General features: G+C 36.5%; 1 pseudogene; it reads left to right on the forward strand.

Annotated features, from left to right (window-relative positions):
* Positions 1-807: 807 nt before the first annotated feature.
* On the forward strand, positions 808-1,845 carry LOC141519098 (small ribosomal subunit protein eS8 pseudogene; annotated as a pseudogene).
* The last annotated feature ends 6,885 nt before the right edge of the window (positions 1,846-8,730 follow it).

Below are 8,730 nucleotides of genomic sequence, written 5' to 3' on the forward strand. Positions count from 1 at the left end.
GTTTCCCTGAATTCCCGTCCCTCCTGGTTTCTAATAGAACAATAGTGTTCCAGGGGCAGCTAGGTGGCATAGTGGATGAAGCACCGGCCTGGAGTCAGGAGTACCTGGGTTCAAATCTGGTCTCAGACACTTAATCATTACCAAGCTGTGTGGCCTTAGGCAAGCCACTTAACCCCGTTTGCCTTGCAAAAAAAAAAAAAACTATATAAAAAAAAAGAACAACAGTGTTCCATGACATACATATACCACAGTTTGTTAAGCCATTCCTCAATTGAGGGACATTTACTTGATTTCCAATTTTTTGCCACCACAAACAGGGCTGCTTATGAATATTTTTATACAAATGATGTTTTTACCCTTTTTCATCATCTCTTCAGGGTATAGACCCAGGAGTGGTATTGTTGGGTCAAAGGGTAGTATTTTTTTTTGTTGCCCTTTGGGCGTAGTTCCAGACTGCTCTCCAGAAAGACTGGATGAGTTCACAGCTCCACCAACAATGTAGTAGTGTCCCAGATTTCCCACAGCCCTTGCAACAATGATCATTATCCTTTCTGGTCATATTGGCCAATCTGAGAGGTGTGAGGTGGTACCTCAGAGAAGCTTTAATTTGCATTTCTCTAATAATTAATGATTTAGAGCAATTTTTCATATGTCTATAGATTGCTTTGATCTCCTCATCTGTAAATTGCCTTTGCACATCCTTTGACCATTTGTCAATTGGGGAAACCCTGATACTCTTAAGAAACCATTTTTTGTAAAGAATAAATAAAGAAGAAAGTAAAGATTTGGGTGAGCCCCAGGAAAGGGATGGTGCAGGTAGTGAGGAAAACTTGATGAGGCTTCCACTTCAAAAGTTCTCTAGGGTTCATGAGGTATTTCTACCTTTCTTCCTTTGGAGGGGAGCTTTTCTTCAAGAATAAAAAAAAAGAAAAAAACTGTTGTGAGACAGCTCAGAAAGGGAGTCTCAAAACAGCTATCCCAGCCATCAATAATTGAGATTCATTCTTTCCCTCTGCCTTCACAACTCTAGCCAGTTTGGAAAATGCAGAGATAAGAAAAAAAAGAAAAGAAAAGAAAAGAAATCTTTTTTTCTTGTTTGTAGAAATTTATGACATAAACTAAAAACTAAAAATAGCAGCTGAAAATTATGGTTTAAAGATGTTACTTGTAACTACTAAAGATTTAAAATATAACTACTAAAACATCTTAGTGGACTCTTTGCAGCTCACGGTGACCTTGAGGAGTTTCTGGACAACTGACACAAGCACTTCAAGATCCAGGGCAAGGGCAAGCCCCACCACAAGAAATACAAATATGAGATGGACTGCTTGCCTGCCACCACCAAGTTGGTCACCATGTGAGTCTGAAGAGGCAACAAAAATTACTGAGCTCTGAGGCTGGATAGGGGGATCTTCTCCTGGGGCTCCAAGTGCTATAGTCACAAAACAAGGTTCATTGATGTAATCTACAATGCATTCAGCAATGAGCTAGTCTGGACGAAGACACAGGTGAAGAATTGCATTATGCTCATCAATACACTAGTGGGTATGAGTCCCATTATGCCCTACCATTGGGACAAAAGAAAGGAGCAAAACTGACCCCTTGAGGAGGAAGAAATTTTAGGTAAAAAGTGGTCAATGATGATCCAGAAGAAATGAGGAGTGGAAGAAGAATGCCAACATCAACTCATTTCTGGAGGAATAGTTCCAACAAGGGCAAACTCCTTGCTTATATTCATCTCATGAAGGTCAGTGTGGTCAAGCAGCAGGATATGTACTCAAGGACAAAGATCTTGAATTCTACCTAAAAAAAGATCAAAGTCCAAAATGGCAAATAAAATCCTAAATTGGACATTCACTAAATAATAAGCACCCAGATTATTAAAAAACAGTAGCAACAACAGTAGCAACAGCTTAGTGGATCTCATAAGGTTAACATTAAGTGTAAGCAGTTGCCTCTCCTTCTTGGGAATGCAATATGTATATTTTGTTTTGATAGAATGTGACTTCACCTTCTAGAAAAACATAACTGAAGCTATTTGAAATGATTTCAAAAACCATTTAATTGTTTAGGTAATGCAATAGCTAAGCAAATTTATAGTAATTTAAAGTAATAATTATATGATTTCAGGAGATAAAAAGTTGTATAGGGAAATCTATACAAGAGAGATTCAGGGGATTGTTTGATTAGAATATAATTGAGAAATAAGAGATGATGGACTTTAAAATACAGTGTAAGCAACAAGAATTGAGGAATCTGAGTGTAATATGAAAAGTTAGTTTCAAAATTTATAGGCTTTAATAAAAATTCACTGGTGAGATATAAAAGAAAAGGAAGAGAGAAAATTTTAGCAAGCAGGGATAATGGGTAGAAAGTTAAAGAAAGTTGGAGTCTAGACTGACAGTGTGAATAGAAGATTTGAAAATAAAGGGTTTGGAATTTTGGAAAGAGCTTTTAAAGGTTTTGATTTCACTGAGAAAAAAGGATTTGAGAAACCTTTTAAAGAAATTCCTGTTAGCATGTCCAAACCAAATGATAACATTTACTAAATGGAAACTCTTGGAAGTAAATTTGCAGCATGAATTTATGTGAATAGCATACTAACTTGAAGGGTGTGATCTGATCCTTAGGACTTTGTGAGCTCCAAAATGCCTTTGCAAAGGCACGGAAAGACAAAACAAAATGTCCTAGGGGAAGAAGATAGACATGAGGAATAAAGAAAAAAATGCCCAGGAGAGATCATTAGGGGGCCATACATGCATGATGATCCAGCAAAGGACATTTTGAAACATAAAACAAGTATGAAGAGACATAAGAGGAAATAGTGTCACAAAAATATGAGAACATCCAAGAAGAGGTAGTAGATAATAGGTCCAAATGCTATAAAGTTCAAAAGGATGTAAACTTAGACAAAACCACTGGAACTAAGTTAACAGATTTTTGGTAACTTTAAAGAGAAGCATTTTAGTTGAGTGAAGTCTCATTGCAATGAGTTGAAAATTGTATATATGCATGTAAGGAAATACAGGAACCAGAGAATGGAAATAGGGAGAACATTTAGGTGAAGAACAATGGATGAAGAAATGGAAACAATTTTGTTATGAAAATATATGTGCAAAATACGGAAACAAGAACAGATAACAGCAAAGGAATACAAAAGTATGACATTGTACTGTGAGCCTTTTATGTATTGTTCTAAACTTTGTGAAGTGTAGCATGTTATCTTATTTGCTCAGGTGATCCAATGAATACAATGACTGGACTTGGAACCATGAAGACCTGGGTTGAAATCCTCATTTTAGATGCTCATTAACTGTATGACACTGGGCAATTTAGTTAATCTCTCTCTCAACTTTAGATTCGTCTTCTATCACAGGGAGCTATCACATAGGGCTGTTGTAAGCATCCAATGAACAATATATAGCCTGTAAAAGTAGAATCAGGAGTGCTAAATTCCAGAATAAGATGAGGCCAATGAGGAAAGCTAAGAACAACAAGCAAAAAATTCAACTGTTGATGATATTTGAAAAGTTGTGGGGAATGAGAAAATTCCTGCAAGTCTTGGGAATCTTGATTTGCGAAAAAAGAACAAGAAAAGGCTATTGAGATTTATTTCAATTTTGTCAAAATTCTAGAAGACATTAATAAAAAGATGATTAATGAATACCCAGAAAATGAAGAAAAGGACTTAATGGACTATTATCACTTCCTCAAAGGGAATTCATACCAATCTAAACTTGTTTTTTGACAATTACTGCAATAGTACTTTTTCTTTTTGCAAAACATTAGGTAAAATCTTTCATGCTATTATTCTTATGGAAAAGATGAAGAGATATGGGCTAGATGAGAGTACCATTAGATGAAATTGGTGGAGTGACTCTCCGGGACTTTTTATACAAATGTGCAGAAATCTCTTCACCTTGAAAGCTAACTTCACACAGTGAAAATTGATTTGCTAGTTCTCGTAGCACCTCCATTTTTAAGGAGAAGATCCAGGCCTTTATTTCTCTACAGGTAATACATTCTATAGATGGAGAAAGTGAGGCAAAGAGGATGAACTGACTTATCCAGGATTAGTAAGTCTCTGAGACTGGATTTTAACTCGGTTCTTCTCACTTCAATTCTTATACTCTCTGCACTGTACTATTTAGCTATAAAATTTTACTGAGGTTTAAAAATGTAATAATTAAAAATGAAAAATATAGGAGACAGAAATATTTCTGAAGATCTGAGGGGTGAATTGGTTCTAAAGGGTCAAGGTCTCTCACTGTACCCAGGCCAACACCAGCTATCCTCTTCCTATTGTATCATGTCACTGGACTCAGATGGTTCTGGAGGAGATCATGAGACTGATGAGCACAACAGCTCTCCAAATTATATGCATGTCATGATATTACTTCCTTGATGTCATAATATTCTTTGAGATTGAAAGACTAATTAGTCCAGAGGAATGAAGTCTGCATAGGAGTCAGTGATATGAAGTGGCAGTCACAAAAATTAATCCAATCTTGGACTACTTCCAAGGCACAGCTGCCAAGAAAAACAAGGACTATTGTCATGTATTTGAGTGAGACCACATCTGGTACTATTGTTGTCAGTCTGGATCCCCATGTTTTAGAAAAGTGGTTGATAGGTTGGGGGGTTGTCTTGAGAAGATGAACTGGGATAAGTGAAGGGTTTTGAATTCATGTCAGGGGAAAATAGGTTAAAGGAAGCTAGAATGTTTAAGGGGGTTGGTGGTAGGACATCAGATCTATTTTCAAAACCCTAAAAACCTGTGGGAAGGGGGATTTGACATGGTTCTTCCTGCCCTCACAGACAAGTACTAGGAACAATGAACAGGAACTGGAAAGAAGCAAATTTGGAACATTTCCTGGTGTCAGGAAAAAGGTCCAAGTAATAAGAGCCATCTAGAAGAAGAGAGAGCAGATTTACACTCTTGCTTGATTTTTCATTAAAGGTGTTTTTTTTTTTGTGGGGGGCGGTGTTGGCATGGAAATTCATTTTTAGGTAACAGACTATATTAGATAGGTTGGGTCTTTTGAACTTTGGAATTCTATGATTGATTATATGCCCAAAGGCAAAAGATAAATGCTTAGAACCAAAAATAACTTTATTTGCAAAGCTGAACATAATCTTTCATGGCCATAAATAAATAAATGAAATGAAATGAACCTTAATTGTAATAGAGGACCTTTAAACATTTCTGATGAAAAGATAGCATTGGATAAAACTTTGAAATAAAATCACAAGAATTCAAAGAAACCTAGAAAAATCAATTTATTTGAATAATTGGAAGGATTTGTGTGATGATGTAACATTCTGTTAGACTGAAAAGAAAACTTTCTCTTCCAAATCTTGTTGTCTTCAATATTTATTGAGGGAGTTTGTTAAGAACTTGAAAGAGATTGGTTCAGTTCTGAGCATTTGAAGAGGGGGGAGGGAAGAGAGGGCAAAAAGAGGAATATATTAGTGTAGGCTGAACTAAGAAAGGGTAGAATTTGCTATCTTTCAATGTGAGAAAAAAGGTAACATATATGGAGAAAGGGGGACCAGCCATCTAATAAACCTCATATATCTGAAGTAGACAAAGGAGCTTTGAACATAGTTTGTTATAAATAAATATCAGACTTGATAGGGAAATGAGTGACATTGGAGCTGTGTTGAGAGAAAGTTTATATTGAGGAAAGCAAAATAAACTTTCAAACGGGAGAGGTTAATTGGTATAAGAGAGAAAAATAGCAAAAACCAGTATCTAAGAATATACCTTATATTGCCACTTAAAAACTGAGGAATGGCTAAGCTAATTGTTGCAAAGGAATGTAATGGAATTTCATTGTATCATTAAGAAATGATGGAAGAAATGGTTTCAGCAACTTCCAGGTATTGTGAACTGATGTAGAGTGTAGTGAGTATTTATACATTTATAGCACTTTTGTGCAGAAAAACAATTCTGAAAGATACTGATCAATGTCATGACTAAGCCTGGATCCGAAGTACTTTTGCTGAAGCATGTTACCAACTTCCAGACAGAGAACTAATGGGAGAGAGGGAGGGAGGAGGAGGAAAGAGGAGAGAGAAGAGGAGAAGACACGAGAAAGGAGTAAGGAGGGGAGATAAGGGAGAAAGACAGATAGAGATAGATAAGATGGTGAGATAGAAGATAGAAAATAGATAAAGAGATGAGAGGTAGGAAAAAGCTAGAGATAGATTTGATAAGGAGAGAAATAGTATAGATAGAAATGAATGGATAGGTAAAGATATTTGGTTGATTGCACTTATTTTTTATTTTTCTTATCTTTTTCTTGGTTTTTAATTGAGGGACATGGGAGAAAGCTAACAATAGTGATACCTTACCCTAACCCTCAAAAAAGAGGGTCTTAGATGGAAGTTTATGAGGTAGCCTAAAAAGTTTTGAATGTAATATGTAGAATTAATTTTTTAAAACAAGTGTTAAGAGATGAAGAGTCATGATTTTAAAGAGAATTCTTTTTCTTTTCTATTGCATATAGAAATGCTCACTTTTTGCTGATTAACTTCATAATTTAAAAAAATTAGGACTAATACTCTTCAATGTGGTATTTCGTCTGGGAGTACTTCTGATTTCCACTGGGGGGCAGGTCTAGTTAAAGGTGGATTCTCATTCTAGTTCATCCTAGTATATTCCTACTTTTCCAGAAGTGTTTAAAGCAGAGCATCAGAAAACTCTCCCTTATGGAATACCTATAGAATGGCTAGTGAAGATCAATTTCCAAAGCATTTTCTTGTTACTATGACTACTCTTGCAATTGATAATCTAAAGACCATTCATTTTTGACCTTTCTCAACAACATTTGCATGTGGGAAAAATATCACTTGACTCTAGGAGTGTGCATAACTTAAAATAGAAGGCAATCTATCGTAGGAAGTGGAGTAACCACTTAAATTTCACTTTGAAAATAGTAGCCACTAGAAAGAAAATTAATTTAAATTGTATTGTTTCTGGACATATGTGGGTTATTGAACAAGGAAGGCCTAACTGATTCATAGCTTTCAGCTGTGTATGTGTGAATTCAGGGCGAAATTTGTCCTAAAGGTTAAAGCCTTCCATAAAATGAAACTCAGGACGTTTAGATAAGAAAAATGAGAATTTTCCAAACTCAAGGCTAGGGAAAAATGAGGGAAATTTTAAAGAAACTACAACAATCTTTGTTCTTTTTTCATGGACTATTTTTTCTCTGTCTTCCCTAACACCCCTAATATCACATCAATTATCTCCATCCTTGCACATTTACTTTTCCTATAGTAATGGCTGGAAAAGGAAAGTTCTTTATTTTCTCCCTGAAATCAACAAAAAGTTATCGAGTAGATGCTAAGAGGAGGCTATGATAGAACCTGAAATCATACAGTCCTTTGTGCTCAACTAGTTATTAAAAAAACAAACCAATAGTGGATAAAGCATCGGCCTTGGAGTCCAGGAGTACCTGGGTTCAAATCCGACCTCAGACACTTAATAATGACCTAGCTGTGTGGCCTTGGGCAAGCCACTTAACCCCATTGCCTTGAAAACACCTTAAAAAAACCCAAAAAATGAAAACCATCTTGGTTTATAGTTGAGAAGGATGATAAAATTGGCCTCTTGTTGATCCTTTGTAAACTACACTTGGTTTCATTTTTATGAACTATGGAAAGTACCCAACATTTTTGTTCAAACTTTTTAACTTTCAACCTTTCATAGGAAGCTGACAAAGATATATCTTTGTTCTTAGATTTTTTTTTTGCAAGGCAGTGGGGTTAAGTGGCTTGCCCAAGGCCACACAGCTAAGTCATTATTAAATGCCTGAGGTGGGATTTGAACTCAGGTACTCCTGACTTCAGGGCTGGTGCTCTATCCACTGTGCCACCTAGCCACCCCAAGTTATAATTTTCTAAACCGCTTCTAGTTGGCTGGTGAAGGTTTGGTAGAGATTTCTTCATCAAAGAAATCAGTAAACAGAAATGAGAAAAGTTATACAGATTGGAATACCCCTTCAAAGTAAAGAAAATTAGGGGCAGCTAGGTGGCTTGGGAGCAAACAATTTTAGTGTGTGAGAAAGGGTGGGGGAAATCCTAAGGGAATTTTTCAGAAAATAGGGGATTCACTGAAATGATTCTGGATGAACTTTATATAATCCTCAGATCTTTACTCCTCTCCTTGATCCTAATTTTCCAGACTTCTGTCTCCATCTTCCCCCCCTAGCCTTTTCACCCCCGGGAAGCATCCTTGCCACCTTGGTCCAGCAATCTTTTAATTTTGGGGAATCCCTCTGGTCCTGTGACTCCCTTCTTTGATTAGTCAGTTCCTCCAAGAGCCTCCATTTTAAGGAAGGACACACAGATCAGTTCTCTTGGATCCTGCTCCTGACTCCCCTCTCTTTCTCCTCCTATTGTTTTTCATCTTCTTTTTATGTGCTGTAACCCCAGTAGAGTATAAACTTTCTGAAGACTGAAAAAGCTTTTCTTTTTACTCATACACACACACATATATAAATATATATATATATATATATATGTGTATATACACATATATGGAGAGAGAGAGACAGAAAGACAAAGAGAGAGAGAGAAAGAGGAGAATCAGATAGAGGGACAGAGAGAGACAGACAGACAGAAACAGACAGACAGACAGAGACAGAGAGAGACAGAGAAAGAGAGAGAGAGAGAGAGAGAGAGAGAGAGAGAGAGAGAGAGAGAGAGAGAGAGACTGAGAGA

Source organism: Macrotis lagotis, chromosome 3, assembly GCF_037893015.1.
Source record: "Macrotis lagotis isolate mMagLag1 chromosome 3, bilby.v1.9.chrom.fasta, whole genome shotgun sequence".
NCBI classification, from domain to species: Eukaryota; Metazoa; Chordata; class Mammalia; order Peramelemorphia; family Peramelidae; genus Macrotis; species Macrotis lagotis.